The following is a 17,936-nucleotide window of genomic DNA, read 5'->3' as shown; positions in this document are numbered from 1 at the left end:
GTAAGGTTGTGGGTTGGGGCATTCCAACCGTAAGGTTGTGGGCCGGGGGTAATCCAACTAGTAGGTTGTGGACCCGTTATTTATTTGATTATATGTTTGTGTGGTGGTACTCTTGGGAAACTCTCTAAGCTTTGACTTACAATTTTAGTTTATGGTTTCAGGTACTTCCGAGGATCGTGGGAAGACGAATGCATGATCGTACACAACTTTCTGTTTTGACATTGGATCTTGGGAAAAAAAACTCTGAGTTGAAATAATACTTTGAAACAATGACTATTTTGTAGACAATGCTGATGAATGGTTGATTTTTGAAAATTTTAATTTATTGTGATTCTTGAGTGTTTCACCGAATCACCGTGTTTAGAAGATGGAATCCTTGTTCTTCTTTGGTGGGTGAGGACACAAGTTTGTTGATTATACCAAGCATAAGATGCCATAATCTCCCAGTTGTGAAAAGCATCATTAATCAATCTAAGGTTTGATTTCTATAGGTAAACAAAACTTCCAAATCAACAAGAAAATTCAATGGAGAAATCAAAAAACTAAATCACATTGGAAGTTACTTGCCGATGGATCAAATATAAACATAAAACTCAATCAATGTAATAGAAAAAATAAGTTAGGTTTTTTTTTTTTACCAAAACTTGGAGAAAAAAACTGAAATCGGATCCAATGGTAAAAATAAGTTAGGGTTTTTATACCAAAATGTGGAGAAAAAAGATGAAATCGAATCAGCGAATTCGACGGTGGTGGTGACGGCAAGAGAGCGAGGCGATGCTGGTCGTCGACGAAATTTTACTCGGTTAACGGGCGGTGGGTTGCAGGTCGGACCGACAGTGGCAGGGAGAACGTATGTTGTGTCGACGACTTTGAAGGAGCTGGAGAGCTTTGTTGTCGGCAGTGATCGCATAGTTGGCGTCGTTGGTGGAGGCAGTGGCTGGATGGAGGCGGAGGGGCTGGCCGGATGGAGGTGGATTGAGGATGCAGTGGGATGAACAAGAGATATCGTGTGAAGTAGAAAGGGAAGAAGGAAAGTGGAAGTAAGGCAAAATCCAACCCACAACGATGCATTGAAGCTCACCCTTTAACATTCTCATATTTACCAAATTGCGCTTATTATTAAAAAATCAAAATAGAAAATCAAAATTTACCAACGAGGTTTCTGACGGAATGAAAAATTGTTCATTAGTGTTGGTAAAGTGTCGGTAGTTGTAACGTTATTGCCAACAAAATGTGTTGTGTTGCTAAACTGTCGGAAACCGTCACTAAATCCCTTTAATTAAGTTTTTTTTATCCGTTGGTATGGTCTCTGTTTCCGATGGATTTTTCTGTCGCTAAATTTCTGTCGGTAATATCCTCTTTTCTAGTTGTGTGGAGTAGGAGTGAAGAGATCAACAACAGTGACTCCACCAGATAAAATGTTCAGGTTGCCATGGACATCTATCATGAGTTCGCCGTATCTATCTATGATCAGATTATTTCTGTTTGCTACCCAAACTGGGTTATATCTGTTGTACAAAGTATCATATTCACCATAGTTTCTTGTTATTAAGGGCTTGTAGCATATCCCTAAATAAGGGCTTATGCTAGTGCCAAAGTTAAAGAACTTCAAACTAAAGACCTTGTTTGACGAAACTAATTCATCATCCCAGTCCGTGAGATGTTTCCCTTGTTGTAAGGTTTTTTTTTTTTTTTTTTTTTATATTTTTATTTTTATTATTATTATTATTATTATTTTTTAATTTTTATCAGCACAAGGATTGCTGAAAAAACAGAAAGATGAAGTGTGGGTGAGAATGAGGAATATACTTCTGTCTGTCATTTTTTTTTCAAACAAGAAGCGGAATAAAAAGACGAGATTTTGGTTGGACAGAAAAGCTCTAACATTAAGTGATTATTATCATCAATACTCTTACGACACTTTTCTTGACTTAACCTTCCACAACTCCTGTTTAATTACCTAAGACTTAGTCAACTGAAGTAGACATCCCTTTAGTGTTGATGTGATTAGAACCCTGTTTTTCAAAGCTCCCATAGTCTTCGCCCTTCTGCCCCATTCTTCACGGTTTAATTATATCGGATCACAGCTCTTATCTCTTTGGTCTTTTCTTTTTTTTTCTTTTTTCTTTTTTTTTTTAATTATAATCATGAAGTTTAATTATTTATAATATAAAAAATGCACCAATTACCCGGGTGGATCAATGTTGATTGCATGCTATGCCCCACCTCAATAGCATCAGTCAATCACAATTTGCCTACTTTTCATTTAACCCCCTAAAGTCTGCAAAACATTTAATTTACATCTACTTTTAAATTTTATTTTATACAAAATTCATTAGAGGTCTTTATAGAGAGTTGAAATAACCTGTATAAAATATAAACTACATCAAACTGGATCAGAGACCGGATTGCATCAGGCCATGTTAGAAATATCGGGTAAGAAATAGCACTTGTAAATTCTAAGAATTGTGTAATCACTTTGGAGTATTTGGATGATACTCCCTAATCTTCAAAAACAGAAGAAGAGAATAAGAAAGTTTTTTTTTCATAAGTACCAAAATTCTAACCGAAATATGGTTAAATATCTCTCTTGTCTAAAAACTGTCACAAGATAGTTTTCTGACTCAAAACTGTTTCTAACAATAAAAAATTTGTCACAAACACAGGAATTTTAGTAAGGATAATAACAAAGTCAAAAATAGGGTTCATTTTCAATGATTCAACCCAAGCCAAGGGCTCTGCCCCTTGGACACACTCCTAGGGGCGCTGCCCTTGGACACCCATTCGTTCAGGGGTTTTGCCCATAAATGACAATTTATTTTGAATCTTGAATAAAATTAAACAAGTGTTCACTCCGCATCTTTCTTACTTGTTTAATATTTATCAAGATTGATTTTGGTCAACAAATCAATCCATTACACTTAAATACAATTAGTGAAACAATTAACCAACAAGCCATACTACTTATATTCGGTTGTTGGTGCAATTATGTTATCAAGTCACTCTTAAATATAATTATGCAGGTTCATCAACTATCTTATCATACTTAATTTGGTAGAAGTAACAAAGCAAACAAGTAGAGTCAGTCGGATAACGAGTTTTGTTTTATATTAGTACAACTTTTATAAACACATCATACTCTAAATATTTATAAAACAATTAAAACAGTGAATAATTTGTTAGCAACCGACCATATTTCTTTCCATGTTGCGACTCTATAGATCACATGACAAATACCGATATTACATATGTTTATTTCTGCCTCCTATCTTGCTACTAAAATCGAAATTGATTGCCCATTTACAGAGCCATTTCCCAAATTAGCATTTCTTACCAAATCTGCCTCATGCCTCTCAATGTAGAATGCGTGTCGTTTTGGCTTTGGTAAATGCATTTTTTCATTTGTGAGCATAGAAATAACTTCTAACATGGTAGGTCTGTCCATCGCATGTTCTTGAACACACAAGAGACCTACATGGATGCATGTCATTACTTCCTTGGGATTGCATGACTCTTCCAGTATCGGATCCATCAACTCCAAACTTCTGCCTTCGTTCCACTATTCCCATGCCTGAATCAGGTTAAGCATTTATGCAACATTGTTTAAGATATATGTGGAGTCCAAGATTGTCTCTCCAAAAAAACCCTTATGGCGAAAGGGAAGACTCAAACATATATACACTTATAGAACCATGTCACACTAATGTGGGATACACTAACACCCCCCCACAGAGATGGGGGTTCGATGAGGACTAACATGGATGTGTTGGGGTCCTATATATCTTGGACTCTACATACTTTTTGGAAAGACAATCTTTGACTCTACCCACATGGATTAACACATCCATGTCTACACACAATTCCACATCGAGCCTCCATCTTTAAATGGAAGTATTAGTTATCTCACATCGATATGACACGGTCCTATAAGTGTCATTATATATTGGAGTTCCCCCTCTATCCATAAGGGTTCTTTTCTTTTGGAGAGACGATCTTGGACTCCACATATATTTTACACATTGAGTTAATGACTTTCTTCTCAAACAATAAATAACTTGCATCAAATGAAAAAAACCAGTCTTGGATAGGATTAACTTACTAGCCCAAGAAGGTTGAGTGGGTGTTCCACATCATAGCTCCCATGATTCATCTTGTTGCTCACAATTTCAAGCAACAAAACACCAAAACCAAAGACATCTGTCTTGGTTGAAACCGTGCCTTTCATCATATACTCTGGCGGCATATAACCACTGGATATCACATCAAGCGTTATCATTTGTGAGTTTGTTATAGGAACTCCTACTGCAGACAAGACATGTTATGGACTCACCGTGTTCCAACGACTCTACTTGTATTTGTTTCAAACTCATTGATCTCAATTAATTTAGCCATACCAAAATCAGATATCTTTGGCTTCAGGTAGTCATCTAGCAATATGTTACTTGCTTTTAGATCTCTATGAATAACCCTCAACCTTGAAAATCTATGGAGATATAGGAGTCCTTGAGCAATGCCATCAATGATTACAAAGCGACTATTCCAATCCAGTAATCCTTTCTTCCTAGGATCTGTTAACAAATAAGTAGCAGCATCCAAAGAAATAACCAAGCTCATGTGCAAAATGTAGCAAATGTTAGATCTTACCAAATAGAAAGGAGTCCAAGCTTTTATTAGGCATGTACTCATATACAAGGATTTTCTCTTTCTTCTCAACGCAAGACCCTATAAGCCTGACAAGATTAGTGTGTTGAAGTTTGGCAATGAGTTCGGTTTCATTCTCGAACTCCTTGACTCCTTGTTCAGAGCTTCTTGAAAGTCGTTTTACAGCAACCTTTTGCCCATCAACTAAATTTCCCTGTGAAATCCAGCACCTAAGCTTTTATCTGGATTGTTCTTTAATAGGGTGTCTTTGAAAGTTTACCTTATAAACTGCTCCAACCCCCCCCCCCCCCCCCCCCTCTCCTAGCTTATTAGTGTTTGAGAAATTGTCTGTAGCAGATGAGATGCTTTGAAAGGTGAAGTAATGCAGCTCAGTGTTCATCTTCTTATCTGTTCGTACATACCTCTGTAAGCGCTTCCGCTGACGCAGCAACAACTTTTGGATTTTCTTGGAAAACCCTAATTTGTTAATAAAAAAACAATTGATTACATAGGTAGAATGATTAGTATTGAAGTCAAAACTTTCTACCGTTGTTCACCAACTCGAAGTCTAATTTGGGAATTATAGAACATTTCTTTAAAAATATAGAGAAATTATATTGTTGAAAGCCAGGAAGATAACAGAGTGAAAAGTTGAGGTTTATACCTCTAATATGAAGCTTCTTGCATACCAAGTAGCATGATAGGAGTGAAGCCAATGATCCTATCCCGATGATGAACCAAATCCACTTCTTCTTTTCTGCATTTAAAAATTCTCTTTTCTTATATGCCAATAACTGTTATGATCATTTGCAGCAAATGCTAGCGCACGCATATTTTATCTTTAAACGAGAATTAACTAAATAAACAATTCTTTGATTTGTTTTACAGTTATATTAATGGGCAAGATTAAATTTTCCATACTCCTACAAAAAACATCCGAAATGAAACAAATACGTAGGAAAGAAAACAGATTATGTATATTAATAAAGGGCACTTAAATTTGACCAACAGTAAAGCATCAATATTGTGAACTTACTAACCTTTCTCAGAAACGATGGTGTAATGTACTCTGAATGGGTAATTTTCAGCATGGGTTGGGTTGTATATCCTTTTGCCATAAGTCTTGCACTCTGACCTGTTTGTTGTTCCATAAGTATAAGCTATGCAAGAACAATTACTCCAGCATATTCTTTGGCAATCATATGAAGTCAAGTTATAGCTTTCATCATATTCATATACGTCCCCATATATATATACGTTGCCAATTCTCCTCTCAAAGTAATAGCCTTTCCTACAACTTAACTCTTCAAACTCATATTCAGCACAACCAACACCTGTATTGTAGGTTGAGCTTGAGCGGCATTGGATGTAAACGTAAAGAGCTGAAGCCTTAAGCTGACCGCCTAAATGCATCCTCAGAGCTGGCGATGAATCGTATGTTTTTGTTAAATACATAAAGGATTGCTCAGTTTCGTTAGATATATAGTAGAGGCGGACATCAGGGCAATAATTTTGTAGAGCAGTGTTTTGAAATCCACGATTCTTCCAAGATCCACTCTTCCAGTGGATGTTCCCTCGCCTCAAGATCACGATTTGACCTGTGCCATTGGGGTCTGTTGTGAACCTAAAAGATCCATCGGCTGGAAGCTCGCGACTCCGCCAAGAAGTGAGTGACCATCGATGCCCAGTCTTGAGATTGATCCCGAGTTTCATCCCAGGAAGAAGGGTGTCTGTTGGGTAATCAAAGCTTTGCCATAAAACCCGTGTAACAGACCCATCTGGATATAGTTCTTGCAGTATGAAATTTCCATTATCCAACAGGGTACCACTTGCGTTGCGTGCTACTGGAGTAGGACTAACGAGATCAACTACACTGACTCCACTTGATAAAATGCTCAGCTTGCCATGGACATCTATCATGAGCTTGCCATACATATCCACCAGAAATTTTGCTTCTCCGGGGGTTGTAGAATACCCCTAAATAAGGCCTTATGCTAGTGTCAAAGCTAAAGAACTTTAAAATGAACACCTTGTTTGATGAAATCAAATAGTCCCAGTCCTTGAGCTCTTGACCTTGTTGTAAGGTATCTGTTTCTGAGTAACAAGGACGGATTAAAAGATACCAAGTTAAAGTGACGAAGATGATGAGGAATATACTATTGTCTGCCATTCTTTCAAGGGAGAAGTGGATCGACAAGATGTGATCTAGTTATTAGGAATATCTCCAAGATCACAAAATAAAGCTATACATGTATAGTCTTAAGTGTCATCTAAATGTACATTGGCTGTCATATTAGTATTAATGCTTTCCTGTAATAGCTCCTTTCCATGTATGTATTATTGGCTATAAAAGCCACTGTAAAGATCAATAATAAATATTCATTTCCAGTATCAGTATCACCAATACTTTTAAACTAGTTGAACACAGAAGTCCTAACAACTAGAGATGGCAACGAGGGCGGGTTTTATAGGGGACCCCAATCCCCATCCCCATCCCCATCCCCGAATCCTCATTCCAATCCCCATCCCCATCCCCATCCCCACCGGGGAATATAAATAAACCCCCATCCCCACCCCCAACGGGGAATCGGGGATTTCGTTTTCTCTTTTAATATGAAAAAATTTATGTAAAGAAAACATCTAAATTTCAAGTTTACCAACATAAGTTTAAAGATTTTACAAAATATAAAAAAATATATAGATTGCATAAAAAATATAAATAAATTTTCTACCATATTTAAATATATACATGAGAAATCAAGTAGAAAAAATTATCAGAGTGATATTTGAAGTGAAATAAATGAACAAAATACAAAAAAAAATCATACATGAGTTTAAATAAGATAAAAAGAAAAACAAAGTATAATTTCAACCAAAAATTACTAATGAGTTAGGTTACTTGGATAAAATTCTATTTATTGTAAATTGTACTATAAATATATGTTTTGTATTACTTTTATATATTAATATATATCGGGGGCGGGTCCAGAGTCGGGGATTAGGGGTGTCCCCATCCCCATCCCCTTCCCCACTTTTTTTATTCGGGGATTCCCCATCCCCGTCCCCATCCCCGGTCAACTTGGGGATTCCCCGGTCAAAACGGGTGCGGGTTTTGGGTTCCCCATCGGGTATGGGGCGTTTTGCCATCCCTACTAACAACAGTTGATTTAATCAGAGATATATCAAGGACATACGTTGACCACTCAGAGATATATCAAGGAAACACAAAATTACATAAATGATCCTTATGGTTTAACAAATTAAATGTCACAACTTTAGTTATTATTGACTTTTTTTTATGGATGTGATTTTTATGGTTTCTAAATCTTGTATGGTTGATCCATGTGGTTTCATATTATTTGCACAATTGATCTAAAATTAATAGTGTACCCTTTTTCAATTTCATTTTCCTTTTTTTTACTATAAAATTGTATTTAAAATATATATAAAATAAATAAATAGACACCCGCCCTACACCAGCCCACCTCAACCCTACCCTAATCCCATCACCACCCCCTCCCACCTTCATCGTCTTCTTCTTCCTCATGTCTCTCTATCTAAGTATCTAACAATTCCTCTCTTCAACAAATTACACTACTAGAAAAATTTGAAAATACCTACGGCAAAATCCGTAAGTATAGGGTGTTACCTACGGAATTGCCACGGAAATCGGGCCGTAGCATAAATGCTCGTGGGTAAATTTTACCAATGGATTAGCTACGGAATACTGACGACATTTTTCCGTCAGTATTTTACCTACAGAACGTTATAGCGACAGATTACCTACATATTACCGATGGGACCCACTTTGATTGACATTGACTTTATCACCTACGGATTTCCGACGGCTCGTATTACCGACGGATTTTCCATAGGTATTCCGTCACTAAATCTCTCTCTCTTTTTTTTTTATTTAAACAGCAATAAATGAAAAAAAAAATCCAATTTTTTCTCTCCAAGATATTGACAAAACTCATTAGATTAAACTTATAATAATATTGAAATTCAACCACAAAAATAATAACTTTACAATAAAACTAATAAACATCATCTAATACCTTCAAAAGTATCAAATACAAATGCATTATTAGTGAACATTGTCTAATAATATACTAAATGTGTCTACCAATACACATTAAAAGTGTCAACTATAAATGTTTAACTAAGTGCTTAAAAACATAAAATTGAGAATTATTTGGTGGATTACTTGACAAATTATAGGCTAAGCTGAACCGATAAACCCCGACAATTGTTCTTCAATTTGAGTTTTGAATTAAAGGCCGCCATAGTGTTCCTGTTTCAACACTCCATAATCAATTATCACAAAAAAATACAAATATAGCAATGTACTTTAGTTTATTTGTTTATTATAATCATAATTGAGAATTTTTTTTCAAAGTACAACACTATAAGACAAAATGAAAGTAAGATGTTATAATATGCATGTATATCTTGCATTTAACCTAAAAAAGTATGCAACCATATGGTAAAAAGTAGATGTTACACGAAACAAATATTAAAAAGTATGTTGCAGAAACCTAAATTTGAGAGAGAGATTCCATTATAAATGATATTGTACAGATTTAAACAAGTAAGTGAATTACTAACCTATACTGAACTTGTGGTATGGATGACCTTCTTCACCAAGATATTTTTGCAGCTGCAAAGTATAATTAAGGCAAAGAAAAGAGTTATATATATTCTTAAACAATCAACTTAACTACAATCTTAATATTTGGAATCAACATTACCTGATTTATTCTCCATGCATCAGAGAGTAGAGTCTTCTGATTCTATGTATATAAGAGTGGAAAGAGGTTTTCCCATTCTCCATATTGGTTCCTCTAAAATTTATGCTCCCATAAAATCTTTCGCGCTTACAAACATCCTTCGTGTTCCCAAAATTAAACAAAAATCTACTTTTTGTTCAAAACTTTTGTTAAGACAATAATGTCTACTTTGAATTTCACTCCTCTTTTTTTGCCGTGAAGGACGAGATAACTCACACCACCCTCCTCACGGGTCCAAGTAAAGCCAGTCTTTATTAATTCCAGCTTCCGCGGATATAATCATTTTCAAAAGTTGCTTTCTCCACTACTCTTGCTTCTTCCATCACTTGGCATCAACGCTCAGGACATCCTCACTCTCAGTTATTGAAGTCAATACTATCCATAAATACCATTTACCTTTACTAGAGAATTTTAGTTCTTTTAGTTGTGATTCCTGTTCTTGGGAAGTCATCGAAACTTCATTTGTTATATTCCACTAATAAAAAGTTCAAACTTTTTGGATATATTGTTTTGTGATGTTTGGGGCCCTGCTCCTGTTACCTTTTTTGATGGGCACCGTTATTTCGTGTTATGTGTTGATCATTTTTCTCGCTTTAAGTGGATATTTCCATTAGCAACCAAAGCTGATGTATGTGACACCTTTAAGGCATTTATGATTATTAGTGAAAGACAATTCCAATCTAAAATAAAGTTTGTTCAAACAGATTGGGGTGGTGAATCTTGCAACCTTTCACGGTTCTTCTCAACACTTGGCATCACTCATAGACTCTCATGTCCACACACAAGTGAGCAAAACGGTCTCGTTGAGCGCCGCCATTGTCATGTTGTCGAAACCAATCTCACCTTGCTTTCCCAATCTCTTGTTCCACATCGTTTTTGGCATTTCATGTTTGATACGACTGTCTATCTCATTAACCGCATGCCATCTTGGACAAACTCCAATATCTCACCTTTTGAGCATGTCTTCAAACACACCCCGACTACTCTTTTTTATGGGTTTTTAGATGTCGTTGTTACCCACATCTCCATCCATACAACAAACATAAAGTGGACTTCTGATCCATGCCGTGTGTTTTCCTTAGCTATAACACATCTCATCATGGTTACCAGTGTTTTGATCCCAAATTTGAGCAAATATACATTGCCCAATATGTGCGTTTCCATGAAGACTCATTTCCATACCATACCATCTCCTCACCAGACCCACCGTTAACTACATCATCCAATTCGTATGTCTCATCCTACCCCAACATACCACACGATTTGAACTACTAAACACACCTCCCTCACCACAGCATCAATCACCATCACCTGACCATCAGCCAGCGATTCCAATACAACATCAACCATCATAATCGTAAGATCTGGCTACAACACCACCACCACCACCGTCACCACCTCTGCCACCCCTTTTCTATACTTATGCTCGCAACACCCATTCTCGGTCTACCAAAACTACACCAACCATGCAATCAGATATGCCTCCTCCTCGTCCCTCAAACCTTCGCCTATATCCCAAAATAGTTAAACGTTCCTTTCACACCCATGTTAGAACACCTGAACTAGAACCTTCCATATTCAAAGTTGCACACAAGGACGCAAAATGGAAAAAAGCCATGACAGATGAATACTCAGCACTTCTACAAAATGGTAATGAACTTGAATATTATTGACTGCAAATGGGTGTATAAACTCAAACGGGACCAAACAGGGGCAGTGTCACGATACAAAGCACGCTTAGTTGCCAAGGGATTTCGACAACAACATGGTATCGATTATCAGGAAACTTTTAGCCCGATCATTAAAGCCACCACCATACGGGTCATTTTATCATTGGCAGTCACACAAAAATGGCCCTTGCGACAACTTGATATTCAAAATACATTTTTGTATAGAGATCTCCATGAAACCGTTTATCTTCGACAACTTGAAAGATTTGTTAATCATGCCAAACGTGATCATGTGTGCCTTCTTCACAAGTCCCTATATGCTCCATGATCCTGGTTTCATTGGCTTTCTACAACACTTTATACTCTCGGATTTCAGGCCTCCAAAACAAACCCATCCCTGTTTATTTACCCTTCAAGAGGCGTTCTTCTCTACATGCTTGTCTATATGGATGACATTATATTAACGGGAAACAACCCTATTGACATTGAGCGTGTTATTCAGACTTTTAGCTGGACTTTTTCACTTCAAGATATGGGCTTTTTATCCTATTTTTTGGGCATGGAAATTGTTAAACAAGGACCTGAAATCCAATTTCAACGCCTCTTACCACCACAACAAACCTCTCACTTGGCGATAGTCCATAGTTTGATAATCCAAAAAAATATCACCAGATAGTTGGAGTCTTCAATATGTCACTTTATCTCGTTCAGACATTATGTTTGCAGTTAACAAAGTCTGCCAGTTCATGCATTCTCCCACTCAAAATCATTGGTCCACTATGAAACGAATTCTAAGATACTTGCAAGGTACTGTCTCTTATGGTCTCCTAATTAAACAAAAGTCAGGTACACTTTTACATGCCTACACAGATTCAACTTACATCCCGCTGAATGCTTTTTCTGATGCGGACCAGGCTGGATGCCCGGATGACCGCCGATCCACTGCGGGATATGCTATCTACCTTGGCTCTAATCTTGTTTCATGGTGTGCACGAAAACAAAAGATTGTCTCGCGGTCATCCAGAGTCTGGATACAAAGCTCTTGCTGATACGGTTGCAAAACTTACATGGCTTCAAGCACTCTTATGTAAACTTCGTGTCTCGACTCCTTCTGCTCCAATTTTATGGTGTGACAATCTAGGAGCCACGTACCTATCCGCGAATCCTATCTTCCATGCACGTACTAAACATGTTGAAGTTGATTTTCACTTTGTGCGAGAGAAGATTGCCCAACGACAACTAACAGTTTAGCATATCTCCACAGATGATCAAATTGCAGATATATTTACAAAACCTCTATCCTCACAGCGATTTCTTTTCTTACGTGACAAGCTACAGGTCGCTACTCGGCCTTAGCTTGATGGGGAATAGACGTAAATATATGTTGAGGATGTAGAGTGGAAATATGTTTTGTGTGTGTGTGTGTGTGTGTGTATATATATATATATATATATATATATATATATATATATATATATATATATATTCTTGTACTCGTTATCTTATGTAATGAAAATCACAATATTCATTACCAAGTTTATTTGTCCATAAAGATTTTCCAATTAATAAAATAAATTTCGATTTTTCATATATTTTTTTTTACTTTTATATAATTTACCAAAATTCCTCAAATGTAAAAAATGATCGAAATATGTGGTAATTTATGTGATATAAAAAGAAATATTGGCTAACATCTATGTAACTATACAAATTGTTATGAATATAAGACATTAAGATACCTTCTTGTTCATTATATATTTATGCTATTAAATAAATATTTTATTAATTTCAAGAACTTTAATCCAAAAACTTAACTGGTGACCGAATTCGTTGGAAATATATTTCATAGATGTCACTCCTTTGCAATCCTCTTTACTTTTACTATCATATTCAAGTTTATAGCCTAAAATGATGTTCTATTGTAAGCATATTCATCAAAATATTATTTATTCATTTTTTTAAAAATATGTCATCTGAAGTTGAAGTGTCTTATATTTGAACTTACAACATTAAAAAATGTTTTTAGCACATTTATGTTTTCTTGACAGCATTTTAATCATGTTTTCACAACACAACATTAAAATTCCATTTTCATAGCAATTTAAGCCTTTAAGATGTATATCCATGAAAAAAATGACCATTTATGTTTTCTATATATATATATATATATATATATATATATATATATATATATATATATATATATATATATATATATATATCAAAGTAGGTTACCTTTAAGATGTATATCCATAAAAAAATGACCATTTTGCCCCTTGGAATGCCTAAACTAACTTGTCCACAATTGTTGACTTGCTTACTAAGCTCTGCAAGTCAGGTTTAGCTTCTTCAATTAATGAAATCTGATTTTCCTCTAAAGCTAATGAAGATGTGTTAAAATCGACTAATCTAAAATTTGATGAATAATAAGCACAAATACAAAACTTAAACGTAACAGATTCAACGTATCAATTCAAATTTTCGTTGAAACTAACGAAAATTCATTACAAAGCAACACTAAATAAACAAACTTTCAGAGAGCAATGAAGTGATCCAAAAGAAGTAAACACAAAACAATATTATTATTCATACATCAAGCTGTTATCGTATATATCACCGGTTCATTCTATTACTATGATACAGATGCACAGGAATTAAGATTGCTAACCTTCTTTAGATGCTGCAGTCGACGAAGATGATTAAGTAGAAGAAACGACTTCAAAATAAGGGAAAGTAATTCTGATACTGATAGGAAAAATGCATAATGTTGGAAATGATTATAGTATGAGAAATTGTTTCTTTGAATTTCTATGATTGATACAATATCAAAAAGCTTATCAAGAACATAATTTTGAGAAGCCAAAGAAAATACGAAGTACTTTACCATAGGAATTGGATTTCTTATTATTAGGACATGTTAAAATGAAGAAATAATAATAATCAAGTACAATTTTATTTGTTCTATGATTGGAGAGAAATAATTTAATGAAAGTTCAATGCTATTCCTCAATATTACTACAGATATAAAAACAAACAAAATTTATGATATTTGGGCTATGAATGCATGTACACACCAGAAAGTGACAAATTCACAAATATGATTAAAATGACAATTTAAAGGGATAAAGTTATAAATCATATGTTTGTTTCACTAGTCCAAATTATCTAACAATACTTCAACTTTGTTACCAATTGTACATTTAAAAAATAAAAGGAAATTATATTTAATTAGAATGCTATTTGTTGTATGATTGGAGAAAAAAATTAATGAAAGTTCGTTGCTATTCGTTTGTATTACTACAAATACAAAAACAATAAATTGACCAAATATGACAACAAGGGCATAATGGTCATATTAACTAAAAAAACATTAAACATTTATGAAAAACCATGATACAATATTAGAAAATGTTTGGCACAAACGGAGTATGAGCAGACCAATTTCTTTATTGTAAATTCTTCCTAAGCTTTGTGGTTTTTAGCCATTTCATCAACATCCAATTACATTTCCAATACAGTCAAACTTGCATTACATCTGTTTTATACATTTTCAGTTGAGTTAAACAGTCCATATCAATAACCTTAATCATGGATACATACATACAACAGTGAAACTGTGAGAAAATAGATATTATAGGATTTTTTTTTTCTGAAGCAATTTATAAAACACATACAGTGCAACATATGGCATATTAGCAAAGTAGAAATAAACATGTATCTGTAGTTATACTGTACAGCATACTGGTTGCTCTGTCAATATGATTATATGATGCTATGTATAAGAAGAAGGATTTAAAAAACAAAACTGGATGGAGAATGAGTTGAAGTAGAATCGCAACACCACATAAATGACCACATCTTCTGAAAACAAAACAAAAAAAAAGTTGAGTTACATACCAGATGTAGTTATTTATATGTCGTTCGAATGTGATATTAGGAATTCAACTTCAAAAGAAACAATCGGCTAACTGTGATGAAGGAATGTTGTTTATACATTAGAGTTCATTGATTTGTATGATTCAAAAATTGGCATGAGTAAATATATGGTCAATTGAAATACCATATAAGAAAATTCCATCAATTAGGAAAGGATTTACAATTTGCTGTGATTTTGGAGACCATAGAATGAAGTTTTGATGACTTACGATATATTAGCAAAAGAAATGGCAAGATACCATATATGTTATTTAATTGACAGATTTATTAATGGAATGATGACATTAATTAAATTAAATTAAATATATATAATTCAAACAAACTACAAAACGACATGTGGCTTTTATTTTAATCCACAAAACTACATGTGGCATAGTGAAAGAGAATGTGACATGTTGTAAAAAAAACTTTTATTTATTAGGTAGGATTGTAACTGTCCAATGTTCTTATAATTCAACTTCTAATTTGATTACTTACAAGATTTTTATAATTAAATTTCATATTTATCTGCTTCTTACATAATTTTCATTTTTAATTGGAATATATATAGTCTAGTAGGTGTTCGACAAAAAGATGTGATGTAAGAAAAAGATGATAGTGAAATTCCGAAAATCTTGAAAGTAAATCAAGTTAGAGATTGAAGTTTAAGAACATTATAATGAACATATCAACTAAAACGACGTATTATGATAGGTTTGAATATCTAAAGCTTATATACCCTTAAATGTATATTCACTTTTCCATATATATATATATATATATATATATATATATATATATATATATATATATATATATATATATATATATATATACCCTTGAAAGTATATTCACTTTTCCACTCAAACAGCCACGTATCCAGAACACGGTTGTGAAAATTGGTTTGCCATCCAACATTTTCTTCAATCAGTTGTTTATATACTATCTCCGTCCCAATTTGATAGTCCACTTTTGACTTTTGAAGTCTTTTTTCTTCAACTTTGACCTTAAATATTTTTGTTTTTGGTAGATAATACTTGATGCAAAATATATGAATAGATTGTATTTTAAATGTTTTTTCATTGTTATAAGTTTTATCAAGTAATATGTAATACAAATAAATATATTTAAGGTCAAAGTTGAAGAAAAAAAACTTCAAAACTCAAAAGTGGACCATTGTTTTATTTCAAACCAAGAGTTATTGTTTGGGAGTTTGTGTTAGCTAGGGACTCATATTCACAAAAGACAGGTTATGGACTATTTCGGTTTCATTCTTAAACTCCTTGACTCCATGTTCAGAGCTTCTTGAAAGTCGTTTTACAGCAACCTCTTGCCCATCAACTAATTTTCCCTGTGAAATTAATCCATCACATGCATCAGCTTTTATCTGGATCCTTCTTAATTAATTATAAATAGAGACTGAGTGTGTTTGAACTTTGAAAGTTTACCTTATAAACTGATCCAAAACCACCCTGTCCTAGCTTATTAGTGCTTGAGAAATTGTTTGTGGCAGATGAGATGGTTTGAAAGGTGAAATAATGCAGCTCAGGGTTGATCTTCTTATCTGTTTGTATATAACTGTAGAAGTGCCTCAGTCGATGCAGCAACAGCTTTTGGATGTCCTTCACTTCCGAAAAAACATCCAACATGGCATGTTTAACTGCTTTCCCTATTTTGTTAACAGAGAAAGAGTGGTTGATTAGATAGATGATAGATAGAATGTCTCTACCATATCTATATTAACTAAATCCCAACGTTCTTTAACAAGTCTTTTTGTAACAACATTCCTTGAGTTAATTAGCTTCTTTTGGGTTGCACTAATATTAATTCATTAGTATGTTTCAAGTACAGAGAGTACAATAATGGGTTCGTCTTGACAAGTATTGAAAGCCATAAAGATGAGGAACTATTGTATCCAACAGTGTAGCACTTGCGTTGCGTGTTATTAATGGAGAAGGATTGAAGAGATCAACAACAATTAAATGCTCCGCTTTCCATGGATATCTATCGTCAGCTTTCCATATATATATATATATATATATATATATATATATATATATATATATATATATATATATATATATATATATATATATATATATATATATATATATATATCTGTGCTTGGATTGTTTCTGTTTGCTACCCAAACTGCTTCATCTCTTTCCTGACCACTATCATCATAAAACATTATTCTTCTTCCAAAACCATCGCTTTTGCTTCTTATAATTATGGGATTGTAGAATATCCCTAAATAAGGGCTGATGGTACTTGCAAACCCAAAAAACCTCAAAGTAAAGACCCGATTTGATGAAATCAAATAGTCCCAGTCCTTCGGCTCTTCACCTTGCAGTAAGGTATCTGTTTCTGAGTGACAAGGATTGCTGAAAAAATAGCAAGAGAAAGTTAAGATGAGGAAGATGCTTCTGTCTGCCATTTTTTTTAAAGGAAGAAGTGGAATGACAATATGTGGTCTTGTTGAACACAAAAGCTCTTGCATTAATGTGATTTTTATCATCATTACTCTTACGACACTTTACTTTTTTTTTTTTTATTTATTTTTGACTTAGTCTTCAACAACTCCTCTGTTTAGTCAACCTAAATAGACAGCCCTTTTGTCTTGATGTAATAGGGAGCTGTTATATGATGGGTAATTTAATGATCAAATTTAATTATTTATGACAAAGAGTCTACCAATATCAAAACATGTGGAATTCTGCTTCCACATGGGATTGTCCAAGTTTGAATGGAGGGGAAGTGTCATAACTCCAACTGTTGGTCTAGTTTTGATCGAGTCAGTAAGTATCCTACTCACTTGACCTGGTCTTTAGCTTAGTGGATCAAGTTGTTGAGATATTCTAACAGAGTTTTAGCTTAGTTTCTCATGCATGTTTCAAATATAACCTACTTCTAAACCACT

At 34.3% G+C, this 17,936-nt stretch overlaps 1 long non-coding RNA gene and 1 pseudogene across 2 annotated transcripts; both read right to left on the bottom strand.

Moving 5' to 3' along the window:
• Positions 1-3,175: 3,175 nt before the first annotated feature.
• LOC145077219 (G-type lectin S-receptor-like serine/threonine-protein kinase CES101) lies at positions 3,176-6,869 on the bottom strand (annotated as a pseudogene). The gene is made up of 7 exons (XR_013693053.1): positions 5,682-6,869; positions 5,306-5,398; positions 4,922-5,118; positions 4,645-4,855; positions 4,331-4,568; positions 4,100-4,250; positions 3,176-3,571 (listed from the first exon to the last, which is right to left on the bottom strand). The product of XR_013693053.1 is annotated as a G-type lectin S-receptor-like serine/threonine-protein kinase CES101 (transcript).
• A 9,301-nt stretch (positions 6,870-16,170) lies between these two features.
• LOC145077353 (uncharacterized) lies at positions 16,171-17,054 on the bottom strand. The gene is made up of 2 exons (XR_013693153.1): positions 16,465-17,054; positions 16,171-16,367 (listed from the first exon to the last, which is right to left on the bottom strand). It is a non-coding gene; the product is annotated as an uncharacterized LOC145077353 (long non-coding RNA).
• Positions 17,055-17,936: the final 882 nt, after the last annotated feature.

The sequence above is a fragment of the Lactuca serriola genome, chromosome 1 (assembly GCF_051521515.1).
Source record: "Lactuca serriola cultivar US96UC23 chromosome 1, Lser_US96UC23_V15, whole genome shotgun sequence".
Classification (NCBI taxonomy): Eukaryota; Viridiplantae; Streptophyta; class Magnoliopsida; order Asterales; family Asteraceae; genus Lactuca; species Lactuca serriola.
Note: the sequence above shows the minus strand (reverse complement) of the source record. Positions and strands in the feature narration are given on the sequence as shown.